The sequence below is a fragment of the Balearica regulorum genome, chromosome 1 (assembly GCF_011004875.1).
Source record: "Balearica regulorum gibbericeps isolate bBalReg1 chromosome 1, bBalReg1.pri, whole genome shotgun sequence".
Taxonomy (NCBI): Eukaryota; Metazoa; Chordata; class Aves; order Gruiformes; family Gruidae; genus Balearica; species Balearica regulorum.
Window position 1 is genome coordinate 169446741 of NC_046184.1, and position 12456 is coordinate 169459196.

Genomic DNA, 12456 nt, shown 5'->3' on the forward strand with positions numbered 1-12456 from the left:
ATTCTGTTTTACATCTCAGTCACAGGTCTAGAGCTCTAGTACACTCTCCAGGGTGCTGGAGATGTTCAAATAAAGATATAATGACTTATTTCCCACAGAGACCTAACCGCGTCCAAGATAATACCTTGAGTTTGTTTGACAAGACCCCATTTCCATAAAGCCACATTTTTAAAAGAATGTTATTTGTAAACCTTTATAGATTTTTACAGCTTCATTCCACGTTTTTTTCCCTAGTTTTGCTCTGGATGTCAATATACAGTTCCAGAAGTTGCTTTACTATCCCTGATCATCCTTTTTAGATTAACTTTAGAATAACTTTAGAATAATTCACAAAATTGGCCACTGACTCATCCTCTTCAAGTTATCCAACATTTCAAAACTTTCATCTAGCCTCCTGAATCTTTATAAATTCTAATAAGTCTTGCAAGTTACATGTTTCAGACAATTTAAAAACAAAAAAAAAATACTTCCAACTTAAAATATTTTACCATCCTTCTTAACTGTAGACAGAATAAGGAGTACTCTGCATTCTTGGGTGTTAAAATATATATAATATTGTTTCTTCTAAAATATAGGTTGAAATTTTTCACTTTCTACTTCATGACTATAGTGATCATTATTAGCCTTGCTCCAGTGAGTGTAAATCAGGGGAGTTTTATGTGTTGTATATTTTAAATATATTGTCCCTGCACTGTAGACTGCAAGACTTTTTTAGAATCATAGACAGTCCAGGTTGGAAGGGACCTCAAAAATCATCTGGTCCATACTTTTCATGGGAAAGGGAGCCTAGATGAGGTTATCTAGCATCCTATCCCATAGCATCTTAAAAAACGCCAGGGATGGGGACTCTATCATGTCTTAGGAGAGGTTGTTTCAGTGATTGACTGTTCTCATTGTAAAAAATTTCCATATTATATCAAGATGAAACCTGTTGTCATGGTTTAACCCCAGCCAGCATCTAAGCACCACGCAGCCACTCGCTCACTCCCCGACATGGATGGGACAGAGAATTGGAAGAGTAAAATTGAAAAAACTCATGGGTTGAGATAAAGACAGTTTTATAGGTAAAGCAAAAGCCACACATGCAAGCAAAGCAAGACAAGAAATTCAGTCACCACTTCCCGTCGGCAGGCAGGTGTTCAAACATCTCCAGGAAAGCAGGGCTCCATCATATCTAATGGTTACTTGGGAAGATGAATGCCATCACTCCAAATATATGTCATTCCCCCCATTGTTTCCTTCTTCTTCCCCCAACATTTATTGCTGAGCATGACATCATACAGTATGGAGTAACCCTTTGGTCAGTTGGGATCAGCTGTCCCCTCCCAAATTCTTGTGCACCTCCAGCCTACTCACTGATGAGATGGTGCGAGAAGCAGAAAAGGTCTTGACTCTGTGTCAGCACTGCTCATCAATAATGAAATTATCTCTGTATTGTCAACACTGTTTTCAGCATAAATCCAAAACATAGCCCCATACCAATGTCGTGTTCAGGCCCAGCCAGCAGCTGAGCACCACACGGCTACTCACTTATCCCTCCCCCCCAGAGTGATGGGGAGGAGAATGGGAAGACAAAGGCAAAACTCGTGGGTTGGGATAAGGACAGTTTACTGGGACGGCAAAGGAAGAGGAAAACAAGAACAGTACTTAGAATATACCAAGTGGGTGATACACAATGTAATTTGCTGACACAACTGACAACTGCACACAACCACACACTCAGCCTGCACCCAGCCTGTCCTGGAGCCACAGCTCCTCCTTGGCTAGCTGCATTCATATGCTGAGCATGACACCATATGGCATGAAATACCCCCTTTGACTAGTTTGGGTCCCCTGTCCTGGCTGTGTCCTGTCCCGGCTGTGTCCTGTCCCAGGTTCTTGTGAAAATTAACTCTATCATAGCTGAAAACCAGGACAGCTAGCTACTATAAAAAGAGTTAACTGTACCCCAGCCAAAACCAGTACACCTCTCCTAGTGCAATTTGTACCCATTGCCCTTTGTCCTCTCCATGGGGCTCCTTGTGAAGAGGGGGCCTCTGTCCTCTTTATAACCACCCTTTGAGTACTGGAAAACTGTGATGAGGTCTCCTCTGAGCCTTCACTTCCCCAGGGAGAAAAGACCTAACTTCTTTCATCTTTCCTCCTAGGACAGGTTCTCCAGCCCTTTGATCTTTCTTCTCCAGCCCATCTTTGAGGCTCTCCTTTGGACCCTCTCCAGCCTGTTCCCATCTTTCTTGAATTGTGGGGACCAGAACAGGACACAGTACTCCAGGTCCAGCCTGACATGTGTTGAGAAGAGTGGGATGATCATGTCTCTCTCTGCTGGTAATGCTCCTGAGGATGGAGCCCAGGATCTGATTTGCCTGTGTTGCTGCAGGGGCACACTGCTGACTCATGTTCAGCTTGTCACCAGGACTCCTCATTCTCCAAGGTGCTGTCTGTTCACTGTTGAAGGACTTTGGTAGTCCTTGGAGGTCAGTGCCACAGGGCCCTAATATTTCTTCTTGAAAAGTCTCAAATAATGCTATATTTCTTGTTAATCCTCCCTCCTCACCCCCTCCCCCCACCCCCACTCCCCAATCCAGCATAGCCTGCTAACTTGCTCCTGCAGGTCCTCCACCTGTTGCCTGAGTGACTCCACCAAAGAAAACCTTGTGCTGGTGGAGCTTCCACCACAGGAGGGGAGTGATCATTCTTGTTCCAGTCTATCCTGGTTAGGTGGCTGATTTCTGGCTGCTGCAGAGTACGGCTTTTGCCTGGTCTCTACTACCATGCTTCTGACAACCTCAAAGCCCTGCCTGAGAAGCTCTTGTAACTCCCTGGACACCTCAAGTTGCTGGGCAGGCTTGCACAGCTATGAGCTAGGTGGGGTTACCATTGGTGCTGTAGCCTAAGCCCACGGGTAAGCAGAGCAGTCAGCAGCCTGGCAGGGTGGTCTGCCCTTCTGCATGAAATGCTGTGCAAACTGGTGATGCCACTCCCAACAGATGCCACTCTCTACTGACATTGGTCCCTGTTTTGTTTTTTTTAATAATACAATTTTCTTCACTAATCAATTGTCTACTCTTTTATTGTCAAACTTAACTTCTAGATTTCAGCAGGATAATATATTTCTAATAATTATGAAATTAATTAACAGATTTGACTATCCAAATTTGAAATTTCCTGTAGTTACATTATTAATTACACATAAATGTCATTTAAAATGAAAGATGAATGTGCAGGAGAGAAGTGGGAACCCACCTGCCTTGATTATATTTATAATCATTTTTATTCAGTGAATAGCAATAATATATCCTGAAAGCTCTTCCTCTTGTAACTTATTTGTTAAATCTTTTCCTGACATCAGTTTTGTCTTGAAGGTAAACCATGTTTTGACTTGGTCTTGGAAGGACCATAGAGGGAAATTACCTTGAGCTTTATTAAGGGCTTTGTTAAGAAGCAGTAAAGACTTATAACTTAAGGGATGCAAGAAATTCAGCTACATAGTGTAGTTCTAAAATACTGGGAAAAGTTTCTTGTTTCTTCCTAATATTTTTTCTGTGAGATTAGCTCCAAACTGAGACAGAGATATATTGTTGAGAAACTTGTGGGATTTTACTGCCTCCCAGTATTCCTGCTGGTATGGGTCATGTGCCTGTGTTACATGAGAAGAACTTGACATAATTAAATATACACATCTAATGTTATGCTGGATGCCATTAGTTCTCGAAGACAGCACAGAGAGTGAACTGATTTGGTAAAGTTTACAACAGTTTCTTTCCTTTTCTGGCAGTCAGGATGTTTGCATCACATCTACCTCTAGTTACCTGTGTCCAGGTACCTGAATACCACACAGGTTGCGTTTGTGGGGCTCCAAGGTCCTTCCCCTTTTCTTTTAGGATGGTCTGTAAAAGTATATAGCTATTGTAGTTTCTTTGTTGGATTTCTATACTCTGCCTCTGGCTGGGGTTTGTGGATGCACCCTCTCTTATTCTTCTCACTTTTATACTTACTTCAACCCAATGCTTTTCACTGCAGAGAGCGTGTTGAGGCAGGATTACATGTGCAGAAGAAATTATTTGCAGGATGTATAGCCAATGTCATACATTGACTCTTAAGGGTAAAAGTCACTTTGGTGGAAAACCAAAACAAAACAGGAGAGAGAAGGGAAGGGGAAGGGGAAGAACAGAAAAGGCAAGTGAAAGGGAAAGAAGGGGGGAAAAAAGGGAAAGGAAAGGGAAAGGGAAAGGGAAAGGGAAAGGGAAAGGGAAAGGGAAAGGGAAAGGGAAAGGGAAAGGGAAAGGGAAAGGGAAAGGGAAAGGGAAAGGGAAAGGGAAAGGGAAAGGGAAAGGGAAAGGGAAAGGGAAAGCTCTCCCCAGTAGCCATCAAGGAATTGAAGTGTCAGAGGTCTCCCATTCAAATGTAGTCCTCTGGAGGTCCTATCTAGTGCAGTAGGTGATTGCCACATAATACTTTTCTGATAGTAATTATGCAGTTTTTACAAGAATGTGCTCAAAGTCCCTGTGGGTTTTTCCCCATTATGATGCTATTAGTGCTGACTGGAAGATGCTTTGATCAGGTGCAGAAATTGCACTCCGATTTGATGCTAAGCTTTGTACATATATTACTGATATGCTTACCACATATTTAGATGACAATTTTCTACTTTGTCATCCATTGAGTCTTGATTTTCCTCTAGTACAAACTAAAATCTACAAAAAGAGGGAATAGAAAAGTGAGGGGCAGGGAGAGGAATGCTCATCCCAGTGGCAATCACTTCCCATGAGAACCCACCATAATAAAAATACCACCTTTTGCAAGTGTAATTCCATAAAAATAACTAATAGCAAAAAAAAAAAAAAAAAAAAAAAAAAGATACAGTAATTTAGTGGAAAGGTTATGCAGTTGCAAGTGAAAGGCAGATTGCAGGGTTGAAAGTGAGGGCCTCCAAGTATCCAGGTGGAGCCCCTTGGTATTACAAAGCTTAAAGTGCTTAAGGCACAGTGCAACACAGGAAATAAAAAAGGAGAATATTCTAATTACAGGATTAAATACCTTCTTTCAATCATAAGAAGAAATCAGTAGAAGTACAGGACATCCTGGCTACATTTAAGAATCACTGAGGAAGTCACAGTCATATAGAGAATTTAATTCTCTGGGTCCGTGATAATGGAGAATCACATCAGAATCATACTGTCTGTGGTGCCAGTATGCGAGCAGGCTGAAGTCTGTTGTATCTCATGCAGAGTGTAACCAGGGGAATGGCCAGCAAATCCACAGAGAGCACAACAAGAAGTTCTAATACTTAATAAAATGTAAGCAGCAGGAAATTGGAAGATCTGTGTGCAAGAGCCTGAGCATCATAACTCTGAGGAGATGGAAGAGCTGCCTGGTCAAATAGGACTGAGAGTGGTCTGGGTCTTCTGCTTTGTCAAAAAGTTTTCATGCAGAATGCAAATGCTAAGACGTTGAAAGATGCTAAATACAACATGGATAGGAAAAATGCCATGTGGACTGCACTGAGATGTTTTAGGTCCAATGTTTTCCTTCTATGTGGACATTTCATTGACAGATATGCCCATTTTCAATAGAAGAATAACTTCTTAATGCTAATCAGTATTTTAGATCAGACATAGAAAATAATAGACTTTTTTAAAATGAGAAGAACTAATGCTTAAAACTTACTGTAGTTTTGGCAATGTCAAACATGTTTGTACATGTGGATCATTAAAAGATTATTCCCGATGATGTCCTCACTAGGACAGTGATGGGAATTTCACTAATTTCTTTAGAAGACAGTCTCAGAGGCAACCTGAGCACACTGTTATAATGAGGGTGGGTGATTGTATGTTTGTTTGTTTTAATTTTCATGATCATTTGCATGAATAACTTCTGTCTTATTTTTGTTAAAAGCAGCCATCTTAATTCTTTAATTCTATCCCTATAATAAAAGCTAGCATTAAAAAAATTATATCTTCTTAGTTTATGGAAAATATTTCACTTTATGCTTGGCCTCTTTTTCTACTTTAACATTAAAGGTTGAATTGTCAGAAGAAATCCAGGGAATTAACCACACAGTTCCCAGGATCTAATGGTTAACTGAATTACTGTACATCTCTGAAAACTGGAGATAATATGCACTGCAACAAATATAACCTGATCAAAATAAGCTGTCTGGCACATTCTAGAAATTTTCAATGATGTTTTTATTTGAACTATTTAAAGTCATGAACACCTGCTGACTGGAACATATTATCTGCTTGACCTCCCACAACTTTCAGCTCAGAAGAATAACATTAATTGGACTGGTTATTTTTATGTAATGAGTCTAAATCTTTTGTTCTCTTTTAAGAAACAGTGACACATCTAAAAATAATGTTTGCAAAAATAAAATGGCCTGAAAAATATTATTTAATTACTGCGCATTTCCTCCTGGAATTAACTTTGTTCTCTGTGTGTAGAATTACTGAACAAGCTAACAAGCGACTTAGTACTGTAATGAGAAGGCTGCAGAAAGATTGTACAGAAACAGTAGAAATAAACACTTGACAAAAGTAAAAAAAGGAAACACTGAAGGACATACCTGCCTGGTGTACTTTAAAAAGACTGTATCAGTCGTACCTCTAAATGTTCATTATTCACTTCTGCAGCAAGTATGATAAAATAATCTGTATTACTCATTCAGATTTTATGAATCCGTGTGTTAATACTGACTCACATCTTTCAGTACCCTACTGCTGCATTATTATTATTTACATCCAAGAGACAGATCTCGGCTTTCATTTTCAGCACTTTCTGCAAGTAAAATTCTATTATATCTGTACTTTATTGGTATTTTTTCTTTCCCCAAAAGGTGCTCACCAGTTATTTTATTCAGACTACCATAAACTATAAAAAAAGAAGTAACCTTTCAGAGCAACTGGATAATGAAAAATACCATGAACCATATATGGCATATATTTTTACCAATATATATATATGCTACTTTTTGGAAATTCAGCCATTTCTGTCCAATATATTTCACTGACCTGCTCGACATGTGGTCTTAGGCTGTTTGTTTCACAGGTTAGCATACAAGAGAACTATGAAAAAATTCTGGCATAACAAAACTTAACTCGGTTAATTTGATATGTTACTGATTTATGTTGCTAAATTTGGTGTCCTATATCAGAACTGTTTTATTTTTCTCTCAAAATAAAATTAAGTCCAGGAATATTTATAGCATAATCAAAAAATAAATTTGAATGCATCTAATAGGAATTTCAGACTCATGGAAGACACTGTGAAAGTCCCCACCTGATTGTCTTGTAAACCTAGAAATTTTGCTTAGTCAGGTCCCTTTGGTACTTTAATCTGTAGAAATCATTAAACATTCACTAAAGAGGGAATTCTCTGGCTTTCCAAATTTTAAATGATAGTTCTGTCTACAGACTATGAACAGATTATTCCTCTTATAGTGAAATTCCTTCAGGACATAATTGTATCTTCTTCTGCATGCATACAGTAGGTAAATGGATACATTGCTGAAAATATATTTCACCGGAATGATGAAATTACTCTGTGGTTGTGTAGTAACCATTTTAAAAAGAGATCCAGATAAAACCAAGCTTGATTGTGGGGGAAGGTCTCAAAGTAGAGTTAGTATTGTCACCATTGTTGCTCCCAGATCACTCTATAGCCTTGTTTCCATCTTTTTCTGCTTAGACAAAATGTCCTTTGGATGCAGATTTCTTACTGTGACTCATATCCTTTTCACTTTAAATTATAATTCTGCAAGCACTAACATTACAGGGCAATTCAGAACTCAAACAGAATTCATCAGTACAGGACAGTTTAGGACAAAAGCTAAGAGCTTGAAAGGTGCAAGAGGCTGATGTTTACTGGAAGGATATCCGTTCCTTGAACATGTACTTAAAGTTTTCCTTTAAATACTTTTGGTTTTACTTACCTAAACCTGTTGCTGTGTTTAAGGATTTGTGAGAATAAACCCTTTTTACAAGTTAGATGGCTAGCAGGTAGAAGACTGTGTAAGTCAGGAAGAAAAAAAAAAAAGAAAGAAAAAAAAAAAAGAGAAACAGAGACTAATCTGTCTAATTTCAAAGTATGTAGCAAAGAATACTAATTCAAGTTAGTTTGGGATGATAAAATGGGGAATTTTGTTTGTTTAGTTGTTTTAATTTTTTTGAGGAGGGGAGTTCTCCTGGAAGAGGCAGAAAAGTTAGCTGCTGGATTTATCACTTGGTTAATTGTTCATTAATTCATCATAAAAACATCCCATGTGCAATACAGATGCCTTTCTGTACATTGGAAATTGAAATAAATGAAATATTCCTTACTATTAGGAGCCACTCCTTGTTTGTATCAACAGGATCTAGTTGCACAGCTGCAGTCTATCTACACTAATAGACTCTGTATTAGAGTGTGTAATATATGCTTCAGATTTATTGTAAAAGCAGCTGCTTCTAAATGAAAAATGAGGATAAAACATGATAAAAAAATGACAGCTAAACTACAAAAATATTAACTACTCTGCTTTTCTTAAAGAAACTTTAAATTTAATCCACATTCTGTTACTGAGCTAAATCATCATGTTTTAAAAATACATTGTGATGCACTAGGTAGAAAACATTTCATATCAAAAGCTTAATATATCAGGCTGCAAGGTTTGGTTTCAGATGAATTGCACCTGAAATATTTTAGTCAGCTGCTAGGTTCAAAAACAGCATTTTAATAAATTGATGTATGACCCACTCTAACCACTGCTTTCCACAGTGCATTAAAAAGCTGAATAAAAGCACTAAATAGCTTTTTTATCTTTTTTTTTTTCTTCTTTTTTAAACATAGTACATATTGCTTTAACTGGTCTGTCTTTAAATTCACCAATGAAAGGATAAAGCACACTAAATTTGTCCTTACCATAAAAGCTAGTTTGTGGTACATTGGCTATTTTCGACCAATATATTCTTCCTAGATGTTATGCTGAGGTCATAAATTCTTCCCTTTACAGCTAAGTAATAAATACCCTCATTTGCCATTGACTGAGAGTCTGTGTGTCAACAAGAGCATGCTATGAAATACCTTTCAACTAGATGTCATTAAATAATAGACCAAATGAAATAATGCCCTGTGCTGCACCTTACAGTTTTTCGGATCCGTGTGCAGGAGACTCTCAAAGGCTGCTTTAGAGGAACTGTGATGTGAACAGAAGTGGACAGAGGGAGAGCCACACAGGAGTGAAAAGGGGGACGGTGTAAGCATTTCTGAGAAAAGAAGAGATAAGCTAGCTGGGGCAGGTACAGGAAGGACTGGCGTAGGGGTGGTTAGGACTCTGCAGATGAGGAGAAACCCATCTTATACACTGGAAGATCAGGAAGGCATGGCAAAGTTTTGGAGGACTGATATGAAAAAAAATTATAAAAGATAAAAAGTGGTCCTGGTAAGAGCACTTTGGAATGAGCAGAGTTAGGGCTTCCCAGTGGTGAGAGGGTAACTGTAGAGCCCAGGACTGAGATGATAAATAAAGTGGAAGCAAAGATCAATTGCAAGGATGGAAAGATATGAAGAGCAGAGAGGTTTAATGGCATCCTGAGCAGATGAGTAAGAGATAGGGTATGGGCAGGTAAAAGACCACGAAGATGTGGCAAGTCAGAGAATCTGGGTAGTTAAAAGAGCAAGGAGGTGGTGAGGATAAGAACTTTTCTCTAAATCTATGCTAGTGATTCTGAATACACTTTTTATCTTAGGAAAGAAGATACTTGTAGACTGTGATTCATCTCTTGCTGATGTTGATTCAGCTGCCTGTACTTACTACATAGACATCTATTGCTATTTGAGACACGTTGGATGATCTGAGATATTTTTTTCAGACCAGCAGTGATGGCACAGGAGGACAGGAGCACAACACTTCTTCTGAAGTGTGAGCTACAGACCACGTGGCATGCCACTGGATACCTCACAAAATAGGAGAAGGATATGCATGGGTGGTTTAACCAGGTCTAGATGCTCACTTTTGGTAAGCATGACCATGTGACACCAGGAGAAGCTGTCCACATGTTGTCAGATGCTTAGAAATGTCAATTACAGTCCAACAGTCTGTTTTGTCCACTGTTAATAAAGGGTGCTTAAGTTAATAGCTCAGACTTCTACATTATAGATGTCTAAAGCTAGGTGACATAAATCCTATTCCTGTATCATGCTGCAAGAAGAAGCCTTGCAACTGTCATTGTTGCCCACACGCATGGAAGGCATTAAATTAATATAATACTTTCTGTCCTTGTTTGCAGGGATATCTCCATACAGCCAGGGAAAAGTTCAGCTTTTTAGACAAGTTAACACTATGCTTTATCATTTGTACTTTTTTTTTTTTTTTTTTAAATGTTAGGAGTAGGATTTTTTTACCATAAAAAATACTTTAACTCTCAAAGAGCCTGGCCCTCATACAAAACTTCTATTTGTTTCATCTAAACACTTAAACACTTGGTTATCTTTCAGCATGTGTCTGAATGCTCTATTGCCAATAAAACATACCCTGTAAAATAAGAGAATAATTCACTAAAATAAAGCAAAGAAGCTCTTTCTAATTGTCACCAAAAGGGAAGTAAAATTTCCAATTAAATCCTCCTTAGTGGAATATTTGCATACCTTCAGGAACACAAACATAAAAGCACTTTAATATGTGTAATTCTACTTCATTCCCTCCAACATCTTGCCTGAGAAAAATGCCTGGCATATGGTTCAAACTGCAATTTTCTTCCCAACTCTTTAAAGATAATCATTGTCCATACTTAACCAGTCACATGGCTACACATCAGAGCTGACATGTTTTCTTCATCTTTGCTTATACACAAATACATTTTAGCTTTTTTTTTGTACAAGATATTAACCCATCAGTCCCAAGGCATGCCAAAGAGGACAGTAGACCAAGTAGCAGTGTATCATCAAATCCAAAATTTGGTGCTAAAACACTTCCAGCACTAAATGTAGAAATTTCAGGAAATGCTTCGTAACCCACAGACCAAATGGTGCAGAGTGACCTATTTTTTGCACTTTTAGAGCTAGTTCTTGCAAAGCAAAGTGGATATGTTCACATAACATAGCACCTGACTTTAGATTACTTCCAAACTTCATGGGGTGCCCTAGTGGCCCAACAGTATGAATAACATACATATTGCTGTGCAGGTGAGTGAGTAGCATATGGAAAAGTTTGACAGTATGTGGCACACAGGCATAACGTAGAGCATGGAAAAACATACCATAATAGTATTATTTGTACCCCCTCCTAGGCAGCTGTCTCCAGAATAAGTTATCTTTAGGACTATATGCTTTTTGCAACCTTTAACCTGTATTTTATTTTTGAGTGACTTACTCGGGATCCTCCAAAACAGAGTCAAAGAACATACTAACAATTAAACAGCATGGATGATCATGGACCTAATGTTCAAATTAGCTGCCTATACTTGTTATTTTAGCACCGTAAATAAAGAAATCTGAGATGTTGTCTCATCCATCTGTTTGGTCCAAACTTTTTATGTGATAGAGACATGTTCTGTCACCTGAACTAAGCCCATCCCGCATGAAGCACTTAACTGAAAGAAGCCAATTCAAAATGAGAGGCATGTTTTGGGAGTAAAAATTCTCACCTCAGATGTAAGTTACCTTCTGGAAGAGCCTCTCCCACTCGTACATATAGAAAAGAAGGATAGGCTTATAATTCAGAATCAGGTCCTCATTTTACAAGTTGTGTGCCTTCCTTACTTCAAACTAAACAACTCTTTATGTGTGCATATATACATACACACTTGTGTATGTGTATTATGTACACAAGTGTATAAATACATGTAGCCACATAAAGGTCTTTATCTATAGATATTTATACATAAAAAGGGTCTTTTAGTCTAAATCTATATATGTGTGTTGTGGTTTAACCCCATCTGGCAGCTGAGCACCACGTGGCTGTTCGCTCACTCCTCTACTCCTGTGGGATGGGGAGGAGAATCAGAAGAAAAAGTTAAAACTCATGGGTTGGGATATAGATAGTTTACTGGGACAACAAAAGGAGAGGGAAATAGCAACTGTACTTATAACAGTGGTTGATACACAATGCAATTTGCTCACACAACAACAAAACAACCTGTCCTGGAGCCACGCCGCTCCTCCCTGATTAACCCCTTTTTATGCTGAGCATGACGTCGTATGGTATGGAATATCCCTTTGGCTAGTTTGGGTCACCTGTCCTGGCTATGTCCCATCCCAGCTTCTTGTGAAAATTAACTCTATCCTAGCTGAAAACCAGGACAGAGTGCATATATGCATGTATTTAACATACACACACACATATGTATTTGTATCTAATGTTTATTTCTTCTGGGGATCTGGGTTGTTTTTTTCTCATTTCACTACATAAGTTTTCAGATTTACATAATTGTTCTGTGTTTTCTTTCCTTGAGATCTACACAATGTCAGTCATATTGCAAG